This window comes from Neltuma alba, unplaced genomic scaffold (genome assembly GCF_004799145.2).
Source record: "Neltuma alba isolate B1F8T4 unplaced genomic scaffold, ASM479914v2 tig00011879_pilon, whole genome shotgun sequence".
Classification (NCBI taxonomy): Eukaryota; Viridiplantae; Streptophyta; class Magnoliopsida; order Fabales; family Fabaceae; genus Neltuma; species Neltuma alba.
In genome coordinates, this window is record NW_021636481.1 from 208,274 (window position 1) to 227,081 (window position 18,808).

The 18,808-nt window shown below is 32.6% G+C and overlaps 1 long non-coding RNA gene across 1 annotated transcript; it reads left to right on the forward strand.

Annotated features, from left to right (window-relative positions):
* Window positions 1-9,055: 9,055 nt before the first annotated feature.
* On the forward strand, window positions 9,056-18,600 carry LOC114718927 (uncharacterized). The gene is made up of 3 exons (XR_003737868.1): window positions 9,056-9,066; window positions 18,130-18,236; window positions 18,377-18,600. It is a non-coding gene; the product is annotated as an uncharacterized LOC114718927 (long non-coding RNA).
* Window positions 18,601-18,808: the final 208 nt, after the last annotated feature.

The window sequence follows — 18,808 nt, forward strand, 5'->3', positions numbered from 1 at the left end:
TATATAATGGATATAAATAACTTGATCGAGTTTTTCACAAATAGCACAAAATATGGAGTTCAAAGAGCCATATGTAATTAATTTTATGGATTTCACATGGAATTTTTGTGATTTTTTTTTTTTTGCTTATATTAAATTTGATTAAAAAATGATATATAGGGTTTTATTATTTTCGGGTCATACTAAAATTTTGGCCAATTTCTTTTGCGTAAAAATCACACTTCAGAGCACAAATATTTATTCAAATTTCAATGATCTGAATTAAGTTACTCATTTCCGGAGTAAAATAAATAAATAAATATAAAATAGATGATAATAAGTTATTTTATTTATAAGTCATAATATAGGGTTTGGTTTGTTTACGAAAGCATTTTTACAATAAAAAATCACTGAGCTCTTGGCCCTCAATATTTTAATGCGTAATTTCCTCCAGTTTTTCCCTAACACCTACCAAATTTAAAAGGATCTAAGCATATAACAGATTATATTTTCTTATTGACAATGTTAAAAGAAAAGATGTAGTTAAAAATATCCACTAATTCAACTTGGTTTTGGAAATTGAAAAAAAAGAAAGAATATAAGGCAGGTAACATGGCGTGGAGAAATTGGATTCATGACACGATTTCTATGGAAAAGACGGGAAGACTTGGAAATATTATTAGTAGACTTGACAATAAGAAAGTAAATTGCACGCTGGTGGAAAACATTTGACAACTAAAACAAAGGACCTATGGAATATAATATTTATTTTTATAAAAAAGAATATATTATTACTTGAGACGGATCATACAAATTATAATTATTTAGAAGAACTAAATATTAAAATATAAATTTAAAAATACTAAATTGCTACTAACCAATCTTCCTAGGTTCTCTTCTACCTTCAGAATTTTTTTAACAAAATAAAACTAAAAAACTAAAATTGCCCATAACGCAACTATATCTTTTTTTTTTGGTTAAAAAAAAAAAGCTTTTATTTTCCACAGTGGACGTTATTCTTGCTAACATCAACTCTTTCCCGAGAAATTCTGTTCTCCATTTTGGGATGGCGTATGTGCTTCTAGTGAATTTTTATATCCAGACTTTGTTGTTTTCTGAAGTTATTACAATTTTCTTTTTGAAAAAGTAGATGTAATTAAACTTAATTTTTAGGCTGCACATTTGCAATTTGTTTTTTATCAATGTAAAGAAAATTTCCATATAAATCAAACTTATGATGCTTGACCCAAAAAAAAAACTCATGATGCAAAATGAATTTATATTATATGTCATGGAAAAAAAATCTTTAATTTGTTGTTTAAGAAACTTTTACTTTAGCTGTGAAAAATGAATTTATTAATGTTTCAACTTTTCTTTGAAAAGATGCAAAGACCTAGAAGTATTAGAAGACCTAACTAAAAAAAAGATTTGGTTACAGAATTTTTTTTGGCATATAAATATTTGTTTATTTTGATTTTCCAATATTTTTTAAGCTGCAGTTTGTTTGCAATACTTGTCACAACTTATAAACATCCTGACCTTCTAAATAAAGGCTTAATTGAGTTCATTCTACTGAAGCAAATCAGGATGACAGTTTCGTTTTGCAACTTTCATTTGTTTTGTTATTTCAACCTATAATATGACTTGAATTAGACTTTAATTTGCGGTGTTTTTGGCGCAAAATTTTGTCCAATTTCTTATAAAAAAAAATCAAACTACAGCGCATGTATAGTATTCAAATTTCAATGATCTCAATTAATTTATTCATTTCTGGAGTAAAACGAAAATAAATAAAATTAATTCACTTTCACTTCAATATGCGCCTGTATATATGCTTCTTTCAGTTATAATAATTAAGCTCCATGCCATTCATGGAGCCCATGCAGGATTTGTTTTGTTAGCAAGCATTTTTAAAATAAAAAAAAATCACTAAGATATTGGACTTCACAATGAAAATCATGCGGTTATAAATTTTTAAGCGTTTAAATTTTTGTTTATTGCTTCAGATTTTCCAGTATATATATGCATATCATATATAGGCTTCCTTAGGCAATTATACTCAAACTTACCACAATGGCGAACTTCGCTTCACAAATATCTTTTCTCTTGTTGTTTCTGTTATTTGCAACAACATTAAACAGGGTGATGAGTTGCAATGAAAATGATCAAAGGTTGCTCTTAATCTTCAAACATGGAGTGGTTGATCCAGAAAACAAACTCTCTTCTTGGACTGTTGAAGAAGATTGCTGTTTATGGGAGGGAGTTCACTGCGACAACATCACCGGAAGAGTCACAAAGCTTTCTCTTTCCAGTAATGGTTTAGATGGTGAGATTAATCTGTGTGCGCTTCAACTTGAATTTCTCAACCACTTGGACTTGAGCTGGAATGACTTCAAAACTGTGAGTATGCCACCATGCCAAATTTCATATAATGATGATTTAGTCATAAATGACCTTCATTGGCTTTCCCAACTTTCTTCTTTAAAATATCTTAACCTTAGTGACAGTGATATTGGAAATGATACCAAATGGCTCCAGCATATAGCCATGCTTCCTTCACTCTCTGAGTTACACTTGAGTGGTTGTGGATTAAGAGATTTTCCTTCCCTTGATTATGCCAATTTTACGTCACTTGAAGTTCTTGATCTTTCTGGCAACTTTTATACGGTGAAGTCAAAATTACCTGATTCATTCTTTAATATCACCAATCACATCTATGAGCTTGACCTTTATGATTGCAATTTCTACGGACAATTGCCGAAGTCTTTGCTCAATCTTCAAAATCTCAAGTATTTAGATTTAGGGTATAATAATTTCGAAGGATCAATTCCAGATTGGTTAGGCCAATTTGAACAGTTGCAACACTTGGACATCTATCATAATTTATTCCATGGCATAATTCCATCATCTCTTGGAAATATTTCTTCCTTGTTCTACTTAGACTTGTCCTACAATCAATTGAACGGGGATCTTCCAGAAACCTTGGGACAACTCCATAAATTAAATTATTTAGGAATCAGTGACAATCCGTGGATAGGTGTTCTTTCTGAAATGAATTTGGCCAATCTCTCAAATTTAACATCATTAGACTTAAGCTCAACAAGTTTTGAATTTGACTTTGCTCCTAAATGGGTCCCACTATTTCAACTTGACACGTTGCATTTGAGGAACACAAGCATAGGTCCTAATGTTCCATCATGGCTATACACACAACGGTCTTTAACAAATCTAGATATTTCTAGATCTGGGATTTTAAAAATTGATGCAGATATATTTTGGAGCTTTGTACTAGGGATACAGTTTGTTGATATCTCAAACAACTTGATTAGTGATGACATATCCAATGTATCACTATCAGTAAATATCTCTTACTTTGATGCATGTCACAACTCTTTATCAGGATCTATTTTCTCATTATTGTGCCAACTAGAGAGCAGCGGAGAGAGCATGTTGAGTTACTTGGACTTATCATATAATCATTTGGGCGGAGCACTTCCCGATTGCTTGGCCAATTGGAAACAATTAGGTTACCTTAATTTAGGGAGTAATAAGCTGATAGGTGAAGTTCCTCCCTCATTGGCTTCATTGTATCTTCGCTTGTTGGATTTGAGTGATAATAATTTCTCTGGCAAATTTTCGTTAGACATGCTAAATTGGACCGATTTGAATTACCTCATTTTAGAGCAAAATAAATTTTCTGGAAGTTTGCCAAATCTCGTAGCGCAACATTTGAAAATTATTAAATTGAGGGCTAATCAATTTGTGGGCAATATTCCATTACAATTATGCAACCTCTCTCATTTGATCATACTTGATCTGGCTGAAAATAAGCTTTCAGGATACATACCTTATTGCCTATTCAACATCACGCCTTCAGATTTTGTGGAATTGTTTCCTGGTGAAATCTTGAAAATATTTATGAAGGGAAGAGAATTTGACCACCAAGCATTTGACCGTCTTGGATATTCTACAGGTGGCGTTATTGATTTTTCTGCTAATAGTTTGATTGGAGAAATTCCTGAAGAACTAATTAGTAACAGTCAAATACAGTCCTTGAACTTGTCTCAAAACTATTTGACCGGGAAAATTCCCAAAGAAATTGGAGGCATGAAAGTGGAATCTCTTGATCTTAGCTACAACAAACTTTCTAGAGAAATTCCTTCAACAATATCCAATTTGTCTTTTCTCGATTATTTGAACCTCTCATACAACAATTTCATTGGACAAATTCCATTGGGAACCCAAATTTAAAGTTTTGATTCTTGGAGTTTTGTTGGCAATCGTGAACTTTGTAGAGATCCTCTTCCAAATAAGTGCAATAAGGAAGAAGTAACTCATGACTCAAAGCTAGCTGAAGGAGATGAAGATGACGGCTTTCTAAAGTCATTGTATTGTGGTATGGGGGTTGGATTTGCAGCAGGTTTTTGGGGAGCTTGTGGTTCTCTCTTTCTCATCAGAGCATGGAGATACAAATCTTTCCAATGGTATGATCACTTGGCAGATCAACTTTATGTTGCCTGGGCCCTCTTCTTCAAAACTTTCAGCTAACTATTAGTAACAAATATCCCTTGAGGTAATAGATGAGCTTCTTTGACTTTTCAAGTGTTGTTTTTATTTAAATTGGCTTCCTTTACTTAAAAAATATTGTTCTTTAGCTGATTATGTTATATCTTGTTTATTTTCAATGCGGTTTGCCTATCAGATGCAAGTGAAATAGCTATCACCGCTCTGATGGTTATTCAAATATTGAGTTCTGCTTCAAGGGATAAGGAGTTCTGCTACGGTGAAGCATGGTCAAACCTATCAGTTGTCCTGTTGTTATCTGAACTTTAGTGAATTGTGAGAAGAGAACATGTTGTAATAACAATTATGTGTCTTATGTTGTTAAGAAGCCCTTTGATGAATGGTGCTCCATGTGATATATGAATGTACAAAGTAAACAGATATTATATGCCTCTGTATTTAAAGATTTCAGTATCAAAACTTGAAACTTGCAACACAGTGAATCAAATCAAATATCAAATAATCTAATAACAACATTCTGTGTTTTGACACTTGAGATGCCCTGCTCCATTGTGGTATATACTGTTTGAAATAACAGAGTCATGCCTTGGTAGGTTAAGTAATCAAATATAATCTCTCAGCTATTAAACATAATAAACATTAAATAACAAACTTGGCTAAAATCATATGCATAGCGACATGCGCGTTAAAAACATTTTTACAATAAAAAATCAGTGAGCTCTTGGCCCTCCATATTTTTATACGTAATTGCCTCCAGTTTTTCCCTAACACCTACCAAATTTAAAAGGATCTAAGCATATAGCAGATTATATCTGTGGTATTTTCTTATTGACAATGTTAAAAGAAAAGATGTAGTTAAAAAATCCACTAATTCAACTTGGTTTTGGAAATTGAAAAAAAAATAAGAATATAAGGCAGGTAACATGATGTGGAGTAATTGGATTGATGACACGATTTCTATGGAAAAGACGGGAACACTTGGAAATATTATTGGTAGACGAGACAATGAGAAAGTAAATTACACGCCGATGGAAAACATTTGACAACTAAAACGAAGGTAAGGACCTATGGAACGTAGTATTTATTTTTATAAAAAAGAATATATTATTAATTGAGAAATTTGTCTGCGTAAAGAAATTTCCATATAAATCAAACTTATGATGCTTGACCGAAAAAGAACTTATGATGCAAAAATAATGGATATTTATTCCAAGATTATATATAATTAATTAATTTGTTCATTTCAGAGCCAAAATAAAAAATAATACTAATTATTTTTCTTTCAATAAATAAATATTTGACTTACGTTTGAATAATTTGCAAAAATTCTCGTTTTGAAATGAAAAACATGCCCCCAAACTATTGATGAATTTCAAGATATATATTATTGTGTGCAGTATCTCTTTATAGGATGTATCTTTTTATTCTAAAAGCTAAAAGTTGTATTCGCATATAGCGTCTAGGTGAATGGTCTATTTATATTATATGTCATGGAAAAAAATCTTTAATTTGTTGTTTAAGCAACTTTTACTTTGGTTGTGAAAAATGAATTTATTAACGTCTCAACTTTTCTTTAAAAAGATGTGAAGACTTGGAAGTATTAGAAGACCTTACTACACAAAAGATGTGGTTACAGATTTTTTTTTTTTTCCTGGGCATTTGAATATTTGTTTACTTTGATTTTCCAAAAATTTTTAAGCTGCAATTTGTTTGCAATAATTTTCACAACTTATAAATATCCTGACCTTATAAATAAAGGCTTAATTGAGTTCATTCTACTCGAGCAAATCACGATGACAGTTTCGTTTTGCAACTTGCATTTGTTTTGTTATTTCAACCTATAATATGACTTGAATTAGAGAGGTCAGACTTTAATTTGTGGCGTGTTTGAAGCAAAATTTAGTCCAATTTCTTATAGAAAAAAATAAAACTACAGCTCATTTATAGTTATTCAAATTTCAGTGATCTCAATTCATTTATTCATTTCTGGAGTAAAGTGAAAATAAATAAAATTAATTCACTTTCACGTCAATATGTGTCTGTATATATGCTTCTTTCAGTAATTAATAAAAGTATAAAATATAATAATTAAGCTCCATGCCATTCATGGAGCCCATGCAGGATTTGTTTTGTTTGCAATCATTTTTAAAATAAAAAAAAATCACTAAGATATTGGACTTCACAATGAAAATCATGCGGTTACAAATTTTTAAGCGTTTAAGTTTTGTTTATTACTTCAGATTTTCCGGTATATATTGGTATATCATATATAGGCTTCCTTAGGCCATTATACTCAAACTTACCAAAATGGCGAGCTTCGCTTCACAAACTTACCTATACCCTTCAAAATTTCTTTAATTTGCTCATATATTAAATTTTTCCCTCTTCTTTTTTTTATTTTTTTATTATGCATAATTATCTCCCCATCAGAAATATTGTTAAGCATTAAAAGTGAATACTTCTCAGCGGATATTTAAATTTTGGTTTGTCATGTGACAGATTAATCATTTCGTTAGGTCAGGCCCAATCCCGTTGATTTCTGCCTCTTTTCTATTTGGTGTGAAAGCATCAAGAACCCACATACATGGGCCCCGAAAGCGCCACTCTTGGTCTACAACCTATAGAAGTATAAATGACAGCCTCACCAATATTTAAAAAAAAAAAAAAAACACACACACACACACACACAACCGAGAAGAGAAAATCACACAACAAAGTAGAATCTTGAATTATGCATTTGGCCAAAAAAGAATAAATTGCAGGAATTGATTATGTTGATTTGTCAAACAACATAATTAGTGATGACATATCCAATATCACACCGTCAACAATTATCTCTCATTTTGATGTATCTCACAATTCTTTGTCAGGCTCTATTTTCTTATTATAGTGCCAACTAGAGAGTGATGAGGAAAGCATATTGTCTTATGTGGGTACTTATCCCATAATCATTTAAGTGGAGCAATTCCTGACTGTTGGGTAGCATATTGTCTTATTGGGTACTTATCTCATTGGTTATATAACATCATGGATTCAACTGATCAGCTTTTGTGGGCGGAAACTATAAACACACATACTAAAGGAAGAAAATTAGATGATGCTAACATTTTGTTTTTGCGATAATTGATCTTTCCTCTAACAAGTTGTCTAGAAAAATTCCTAAGGAGCTACTCCTCCCATCCTTAATATAAGACCCATTTAACTAATTTGATTAGATTAAGGAAATTAGGTAAGTTAGTTAATTATAAGAAATGTGACACGTTTTTCCTAAAACACCATAATCATCTTTCTTAATATCTCCTCTCCTTCTTCTACTTGATTATGATTAAAAGAGTATCCATAGGGTTAATTTAGAGAAAACTGATAAATATGAGAAATGGGTCTTATATTTAGGACTAAAACCAACTCAATAATTGGGTACCTATATTAAGGACTGAAGGAGTATTTAGTATGAGTCAAATGCAATCCTTGAACTTGTCTCAAAACCATTTGAGTAGAAAGATTCCCAAAGAAATTGGAGGCATGAAAAACTTGGAATCTCTTGATCTCAGCCACAATAGACTTTATGGAGAAATTCCTTCAACCATCTCTAATATATCTTTTCTTGCTTACTTGAACCTCTCGTGCAACAATTTCATTGGACAAATTCCTTTAGGGACTCAAATTTAGAGGTTCGATTCTTGGTGTTTTCACTATAAAAGAACAGGAGATTAGTGATAGAATTTTATTCCGTCACTAATTCGTCACTAATCCCTGACAAATTTCATTGGCCAAATTCCTTTAGGGACAAATTCTTTTAGGGACTCATGCAACAATTACATTGGACAATTTCTCATGTAACAATTTTATTCCATTGCTAATCTCTAACAAAATTCGTCATTAAAATTAGCGATAGAACTTAGTGATAAAAAATTTTTGTTGCTAAATTAGTGCCGTCATTAAATTAGAGACGGATTAGTGATAGAATTTTTTTTCTTCATTAAATTCTATCACAAGTCCGTCATTAATTTTGTTTTAAATGATTCAAAAAAAGAGATAATATAAATATATAATAATTATTTTTTAACTTATTATTACAATAAAAATATAATATACCATAATTTTAAAATAATATATTATATAAAAATTAAAAAATATAAACATAAAAGAAAATAAAAATATATAATATACTTATTATTTTTTTAAATATTTGAATAAAAATATAAATTATTAGAAATTTTTACTAAAATATAAAAATTAAATTCAAATAAATAATAATATATTAAATTGTATGATATATATTAAATTATGTATGTAATATTTATTATATTATTTGTATTTTTATTACAAATATTATATATATTTATTTTTGCATACAAATTTTGTAGGTGTTTCTCAACTCAACTGATAAAGGCTTCAGCAAGCACGCATGAGGTCTCAAGTTTGAACCAACACTTCTTCACAAATTGACTCAATTTGTGACGTGGTAATGATGTGGACAAGACGACGATATGGCGGCTCATAATGATGGACACGTGGCGATGATGTGGATGCTAGGATGACATGGTCACATGGGAGAGAGAAGTCGAGGTGGCGTCCAGTGATGACATGATGGATCATAATGATGAACAAGTGGTGATGACGTAGATAAAGAGATGACGTGGTAACCTAGGAGAGAGGAGTTGGTAAGGTGACAACTATTGATAACATTGCGGCTCATAGTGATGCACACATGGCGATGATATGGATGAGGGGATGACATCGCAGCATGGGAAAGAGAGGAGAATGTGAGGTGGTAGCTAGTGATGAGGTGACAGTCATAGACATGATACGTCACGATGATTAGTGGTTGTCATGTGGTATTTTGAATTTATAAAATAAAAAAATTTGGTGACGGAAATTTCCGTCACCAATTTGTGACGGAATTTCCCATCCCTAATTTGTGACATAATTTTTATAGGATATCTGTCTTTAATTAGCAACGGATTAGTAACATAAAATTTTTGTTACTAATTTTCATCACTACACTGTCAATAATTCGTTATTAATTAGCGACGGAATTTTGAATTTCGTCACTAATTATTTAATGACGATATCGCTAACTAAATTCGTCGCTAATCCATAGCTAATTTTGATTAGTGACAAAAATTTTGAAAGTAAATTCTGTCATTAATTTAATGTTTTTTTGTAGTGTTTGTTAGCCATCTTCAACTTTGTGGAGACCGGCCTCTTCCAAATAAGTTTAACAAGAAAGAAGTTCAAAACTTAAAGTTGGGCGAAGAAAATGAAGATGACACATTTCTCAAGTCAACGTATCTTGGGATAGGAGCTTGAGTCGCAGTAGATTTTTGGGGAGTTTGTGGTTCTCTCTTTCTCATTAGAACACGGAGACATGGATTTTTCCGATTATTTGACAGTTTCGTTGATAAACTTTATGTCAACGTGGCCCTCATGCTTAAACATTTCAGTCAGCTACTTGGAATAAATTTAGTTACTATTGAGGTAATGACTTATGAAGAGGAAGAAAAGATATTAAGAAAGATGATTATGGTGTTTTAAGAAAAACATGTCATATTTCTTATAATTAACTAACTTATCTAAATTTCTTAATCTAATTAAACTAGTTAAATAGGTCTTACATTAAAGACTAAAGGAGTATTATATTCCTGAGTGCTAAACTAACAAGCCTCGTTCCTTCTCATTAGCTATGTCCCTTCCCAGGCTCCACCTTATGAGAGATTGAGAGTCTTGTGCGCTTGGTCAGTACTCTACTTGTACATGACATAATACTATCTCTAATTCTTAATATAAAAATTAATTGATTAATTTGAATAAATCAAGAAAATTAGTTATGTTACTTATTTGTTATAAAGAGATGTTATCTTCCCAAAAATACTATTATTACTTATGTGTATTAGTTAGAACTACTATTTGATAGAACATTTAATATGTACAACTACTACAAGAACTATTTTTTTAAAAAAATGGATAAACATGAAAGATGAAGTGAATTGGAATCTTATATTTAAGATTAAATTAAAAATTAAATTAATTCTTATGTTAAGTATCAAGCGTAGTAGATAGCAAGAAACTTCTGACGAATGGTGTTCCACGTGATTGCTCTGTTCCATTTTGGTTTATGCCGTTTGGAATAACAGAGTCATGCCTTGGTTATTGAGGCAGAGTCATTTGCCTCTTTCTGCAGTGCTAGGGGCATTAATATCACAATTGAATGGTATAAAAATTTTATATTCCCTGCCCAATCTCTTCATGAAAAAAAAAGTATTATGTTTCTAATAACACTCAGTATCCCATCCTAAAATACAATTGGCACACTAAAATATTTTTCAAGAGCACTCACTTTTTTAAAATAATTTTTGGCGGCACCATAAATTATTTTTTCAGTAACACCTAATATCCTAAAAATATAGTCAACATTCTCAAATATTTCTTTCAAGAGCACCCAGTATCTTAAGATAATTTTTGGCTCTAGTCAGCACCCTGAAAGATTTTTCTAGAAACATTTAGTATCTTAAAATAATTTTAGGTTTCAGTAACACAGTGTGCTAACCACTATTAAAAAAAATATTGTATAATATTGATTGTGCCAAAAAAAATTTATTTCAGTATACAGGGCATTACTGAAAAAATATTTTAAGATATATTATTAAAATTAATATAATTTAAAGAAATTATATGTATGTTTACACCGGAAAATATATATATATATATATATTTATACAAAATTCTAATTAGTATGCTTGTGGAGGGGGTTGTCTCCAGTTTTTTTTATTGCCATTAAATCACGTGTTGTCAGGAAAAGAACAGAGCGAAACTCGTGGGACGGAGGAGGGAAGCTGTGGGAAAGGGAGGACCAAAGACAAACGGCGGCTAAGCCGATCAGTCTCCCTTTCCCACTTGCAACACGCCACACAATGCTTCCCTTCTCCCTTACCCATCATATTAGACATATTGCAAAATTCATAGTATAAGATTCATGCTTCATAAATAATATTTTTTTCCAATAAAATTTAAAGGAGAATGAGGGGACGTGCAGCGGATATAGAGCCGGGAAAACGGGCCGAGCCCGTCGGGCCGGCCCTTTTAGGCCCTGAAATTATGAGGGCCGGGCTTGATATTTTTCTCTTAAAATGAAACATAAGCCCTGGAGGGCTGGCCCTGGAGGGCCGAGGGCTTAAAAGGGCCGGCCCTGGAGGGCCACGGGCCGGCCCTTTTAAGCCCTTTTATATTTTTTTATTTTTTAAATTTTTTATATAATATTAATGTTATTAATTTTTTACATTGTTAATAATATTTCAAATATTTAGTTATTATTATCATTTTAAAAGTAAATTTAGTTTTAGATAATAATTTATCCAATTAAATTTTTAAAAATGGGTTAATTTGGATTTTAATAATGATTTGATTTATATTATATGCGTTGATATTTTTAAACTATATATATATATATTTGATAATAGAATATTTTTATACTTATATAACTTGTGATTCTATAATTTGAATTAGAAATTCATGAGTTTCAACAGCAATGTTTCTCACATTAAAGTAAAATAATAGTTAGATTGCAAAATTTAAAAATAAAATTCTTATAAAGAAGAAAAACTTGATATTTTTGTTACGAAAGAAAAGTATACTTATGAAAAAAAGTAATTAATTATAGTGATGATGAAGTTTCAAAAGATTAATAATAGTGTTTATTTATTGCATAATTGAATTATAGATAAAACTTTTAGATGTTGTTATCTTGTTAATGAATGTTTTAGATGTTGATGAATATTTATATATGATGATATTTTATATGTGACTTAATTTTATTCATATTTATGTCTTTTATTAATAATTTCATTGATTTATTTTTATAAAAAATATGATAAATATAAAAAATAGTATTTTTTCTTAAACGGGCCAAAAGCCCGCGGGCCGGCCCTGGCCCTGTAGCTTAAGGGCCGGGCCTAGCAAATTGGGATATTTTTAAAATTCCAGCCCTGGAGGGCCGGCCCTTTTAAGCCCGCCAGCCCTGAAGGGCCGGCCCTGGAGGGCCGGGCCGGCCCTGATTCCCGGCTCTAAGCGGATATACCACGTAGTTTCTGATTTTCCAATATATATATACATATGATGCAAAGACTTCTCACGTTGAGGCCACTATTCTCGAACTTACCACAATGGCTAGCTTCGCTTCACAAATTTCCTCTGTTTTGTTGTTTCTGCTATTTACAACAATATTCAACAGTGTGATCAGTTGCAATGAAAGTGATGAAAGGCTGCTTTTTGTTGGAATGGCTGAACACCCAAGAGGGGGGTGAATTGGGTGTTGATTAAAATTAAAAATCTTTTCGCAATGTAATGAAATTCATAAGAAATTCTGAGTATAAAAAACAATGAATCGAGATAAGCATAATCACAGTAGTAAAATAGTTTAGCTGGAAATATAAAGAGGTAAGGCAAGAGAAGATGCAAACAGTGATTTATCCTGGTTCGGTCCTCACTGACCTACGTCCAGTCCCCAGGCTCCCCCTGAGATTTTCAATCGACTATCTCCCTCAAGTTTAACACGGGTACTTGAGAACCGCTACAACCACAAGTTTGATCCGGGCACTTGTGTCGCCACTTACAATCGTTCGACTAACCAGTCTAATTCAACAACAACCTCTCACTGAGGTAATACTCCCCCTTACACACCGTAATAGCAATGATAAGGAAGATTGAATATTTCTTCTCTCAAAGAAGTGATAGATGAAACTTAAGCACGTCTGGGAAACTCTCCTCTCTATCTTACGAATACATAAGTTTTAGTCTATGAAGTACAGAGACAGGGAGTTTTCTCTCGGAGCTCTAAATGACAATATGTTGATTCGGCATTTTAGCATTTGATGTTGTAAGCTCAGACTCTTCTCATTTTTTCTTGTTTTGAATGCTCTTCTATTTATAGATGATGTTGGGTAGTTGACCGTTGAGCTTTTTCTTCCCGTTTGGCTTGAAGAATATGACCGTTGAAACTAGCCGTTGGAAGCTTCTGACGAACGTCGATTCTTCACATCATAAATTTGTTGTGGCTCTTTTATCTGAAATAATCTTTCTCAGATCAAGTGATAAGTATCTGATAATCATAGAAACAATAAGTTGGAAAACATGGAATCAATCATCAGATATTCAGAAAGTAAGATGAACTTACTTGATCGATGTCTTGATCGATAAAGCTTTGATCGATTATATTATCGATTAATTACATGAAGAAAAGATATAGCAGATAGACGCAATTATCGAATAGATTATGGATCATATGATGATCGAACAAATGATCGACAAATGATGAAGCATGAATACAGTGACCCAAAAATGATTTATGCAAGAATAAACCTTTTCAAGTTACGTTTGCCTTCGTGTCTTTTCGATAAAGAGTTATATGTTAAAAGAAGGCTGAGAAAAGCTTGAAAGAAAATAGATCATTGATTTTAAGAATCATCATAGTCGACTGATGTTTAAACGGAAAACGTTCCATGATCGAACAAGTGATCGAACACTTGTTGATCGAACAGATTATCGATAATCCAAGTGTTACAGAAATGAAACTTCAGTCATTGATGATCGAACAAATTATTGATAAATGGATGATGGATAAGGTTATCGATAAACAAAGTGTTATAGAATAGAATTTTAAGTAATGATTTTCCGAACACATTATCGATAAACAAATAATAGATAACCTTATCGATAAACAATAAGCAAAAGTATATTCGGAGAAAACACATGCTATGTAGGTTGATCGAATAGGTGATCGATTAATGAGTGATCGATAAAGTTATCAATAAAGTAAAACAAGGAGATTTAATCCTGTAAATTCAAATAACTGATTTATCGATCATGTTACGTGAAAAACAGGGTAGACATGTAAGAGCAATGATCGATCATATTATCGATAAATGACTGATCGATGAGGTAATCGATAAATGGAGACTAAAGCAAAACATAGAATGAGTAGAACGCATTACCATTTATCTGTCTTCTCATCGATAATCTATTTATCGATCATGCTATCGATAAATGCCTATTTATCCATAACGTTAACCTTGTTTATCGATCAAGTGATCGATAAATACATTTATCCATAACATTATCCAAAAACCATTTATCCAACAGGTTATTGATAAAATCTTAATAATGCATGTGAAGATAAAAGAGAAGAATCGAAGAGATAGTACCAGGAACTCGATAAAGTGATCGAATACGTAGTTGCTTGATCAAGCTCGAGTAACATCTGATAATGGTTTTTCATTTCTTCATCTCGTCTAGATCTTTTACTCAATAACATATTTGAGTAGCATGTTGCTTGAGAACTTGATCGTTCAGTGTAGAACTTCTGATCTTTGCCTCAATAAATTCGAAGTCTGATTCCAGCAAAACAAAGGTCAACTTTGGGTGATCATAAATCTTCCAATTCAACTCCAAATTTTGAAAATGACCTATCCCCAGAAAGCTATTTGAGTCTACTTTCTAATGGAACAAGAATCACCCCAAAATTCGTTGTGGTTGCAAAGTTATCTTCATCACAATGACTAAAGGTCGGAATAAAGGCGTTAATCCTTACTTCAATCTTTCGAACAACATATATCCCTCATATGAAACTCTTTGAAGGTGAATTTGGTGTCCATGAACCGTGTTCTGAGTCTAGTTTCATAGGAATCAAGTTTCACCTCAAACGGATTTGTGGTTTGAGAGATATGGAAGAAATACCGAACCTATGTCAGAGCTGAACGAAGAACAGAGTATAACAGAGGATGTGTTTTTATCGATAACTTGATCGATCATTGGATGATCGATCAATTGATCGATAATTGCCCATGAAAATCACCTCTGAAGCTTATTTTCCATGTTTATATGAAGGGTGACTCAATATATGATGGTATAATTTCCCGGTTGTATATTTTAGCTTCCGACTAAGCCATTCAAACTTCTGATTGAGTATAGCAACATTTAACATCAAATCTATAAACTTGAATCTTGATATTTTCATTTGATCTTGCAAGTTCTTCTTTTCTCAATCTCTCTTCTTCTTCTTCCTCCTCTTGATCATTCTCCATAACTCAAAGTGCAACATAATAACTCCTTTCTTTTCTTGAGGAAACTACACAAGATATTAAGTATGATAGTTAGTCAAAATATGAGATAAATAATTGATGTAAACTTTTTGCTCTATTATTTGACATCATCAAAACTAATCATATCTAACACTTTTAATCTTCAAACAAGGAGTGGTTGATCCAAACAACCAACTCTCTTCTTGGACTACCGAAGAAGATTGCTGTTTATGGGAGGGAGTTCACTGCAACAACATGACCGGAAGAGTCACAGAGCTTTCTCTTTTCAATCATACATTGCCAGGTGACATTAATCTGTGTGTGCTTCAACTTGAATTCCTCAACCACTTAGACCTGAGCCACAATGACTTCAAAACTGTGAGTATGCCACCATGCCAAATCTCCAAATCTCCCTTTGATGCTCACAAATTTCACAACCAATCACTTGCTACTCCTTCCAATCACTCAGCAAGTTTCTCTATTGCTCTGCGTTATCTTAATTTTTCACATAATTATATTTTAGTCATAAAAGACCTTCATTGGCTTTCTCAACTTTCTTCCTTGAAATATCTAGACCTTACTAACAATGATATTGGAAGTGAAACCAAATGGCTCCATCATATAGCCATGCTTCCTGCACTCTCTGAGTTACACTTAAGTGATTCTGGACTTGGAGATTTTCCATCCCATGATTATATCAATCTTACCTCACTCGAAGTTCTTGATCTTTCTGATAATTTTTATATGGTGAAGTCAAAGTTACCTGATTCACTTTTTAATATCACCCACCACATCCATCATCTTGACCTTAGTGGTTGCAATTTCCATGGCCAATTACCAAAGTCCTTTTTCAATCTTAAGAACCTCAAGTATTTAGATTTTCATTCTAATAATCTTGAAGGGTTAATTCCAGATTGGTTCGGCCAATATGAACAGTTGCAGTCCTTGGATATCTCTGAGAATTTGTTCCATGGCGCAATTCCATCATCTCTTGGAAATATTTCTTCCTTGTTCTACTTAGACTTGTCCTATAATCAATTGAACGGCAATATTCCAGTAACCTTGGGACAACTCCATAACTTAATTGATTTATACATTGGGCACAATTTCTTGGTTGGTGTTCTTACAGAAAATTTTTTTGCCGGTCTCTCAAGTTTAAAATCAATGGACTTAAGTTCAAATAGTTTCAAATCTGACTTTGATCCTAAATGGGTACCATCATTTCAACTTGAGACATTGGGCATGGGCAACACAAGCATAGGTCCTACTATTCCACTATGGCTATATACACAACAGTCTTTAAGGGAACTATATATTTCTAAATCAAGGATTTCAACAATTGATAAGGATATATTTTGGAACTTTGTAGCAGGAATAGAATATGTTGATATCTCAAATAACTTAATTAGTGATGACATATCCGATGTCATACTATCAGCAAATGTCTCTTATTTTTATGCATCTCACAGCTCCTTATCGGGATCTATTTTCTCATTATTGTGCCAATTAGAGGGTAACGGGGAAAGCAACTTGGCTGAATTGGACTTGTCATATAATCATTTGAGTGGAGCACTTCCCGATTGTTGGACCAATCGGAAATCATTGGAATTCCTTAGTTTGGGGAGTAACAAGCTAATAGGTAAAGTTCCTCCCTCATTTGCTTCCTTGGGACTTCAACAGTTGGATTTGAGTGATAATAGTTTCTCTGGTGAATTTTCATCAAGCATGCTTAATTGGACAAATTTGCAATTCCTCATTTTAGAGAAAAATAATTTTTCTGGAAGTTTGCCAAATCCGTATATGGCACGATCTTTGAAAGTTCTTAAATTAAGGACCAACCAATTTATGGGTAATATTCCACCAGGAATATGCATGCTCTCTTCTTTGCAGATACTAGAGCTTGCTAATAATAAGGTTTTTGGATCTATACCTTCTTGCTTGTGCAACATCACAAATCCAAATAACATCGCCCTATCTTTCTATCTTCATGAAATGATGCGCATATTTACTAAGGGAAGGGAGTTAGACTACCAATCTCATGCATATTTTACAAGTGGTGTTATTGATCTTTCTGCTAATAGCTTATCTGGAGAAATTCCTAAAGAATTGTTCAGTATTACTCTACTGTGGTCCTTAAACCTGTCTCGAAACCATTTGACTGGAAAGATTCCTAAAGAAATTGGAGCCCTGGAAAACTTAGAATCTCTGGATCTCAGCTACAACAGACTTTCTGGAGAAATTCCTTCTACCATATCTAATTTGTCTTTTCTTGCTTGTTTGAACCTCTCATACAACAATCTCATCGGACAAATTCCACTGGAAACCCAAATTCAAAGTTTTGATTCCTCGAGTTTTGTTGGCAATCGTGAACTTTGTGGAGATCCTCTTCCAAAGAAGTGCAACAAAAAGAAGAAACTCATGACAACTCAAAGCCAGCTGAAAGAGATGAAGACGACGGCTTTCTGAAGTCATTGTATCTTGGCATGGGGGTTGGATTTGCGGCGGGCTTCTGGGGAATTTATGGTTCTCTCTTCCTCATCTGAGCATGGAGACACAGATTTTTCCGATGGTTTGATCACTTGAAAGATCAACTTTATGTTGCCTTCACCCTCTGGTTCAAAAGATTCGGTCGAATATCAAAAACAGATCTCCCTTGAGGTAATAAATTAGCTACGCCTTAACTTTTCAAATATTGTTAGTATTTTCCTTTTTCCTTTTAATATCTTCTATTTCCTAAAAAAATTCTCTTCTTAGCTGATTATGTTATATCTTGTTTGTTTTTCAATATGGGATGCAAGTGAAATAGCAGCTATGCCTACTCTGATCGTTCCTCTGATTCAAATACTGAGTTCTGCCTCAAGGAATAAGGAGCTTTGCTGCTGTTTTGCATGGTCAAGGACTCCAATAGCGTAGCCTACTGAAAGCCCTTTTGTTATCTTAGATTTAGTGAATTGGGAGAAGAGAATATTTTGTAATAATAGTTATATGTGTGTCTGGGTGTCTCATGTTGTTAAGGAACCTTTGATGAAAATAGTCTTGAATGTGATATATGATTGTTACTCTAAAGTTCGATCATGAGTCATGATTTAGAATCAAATAAAAAGATATTATGCGTCTGTATTTGAGGTTTCAGGTGTAAGTGTAACAATCAAAACGAAAAGGCATGTGAGTGTTGTAATCTGTAAGATAAGATTTATATGTACGTTAACATGTTGGATATCAATTTGTAA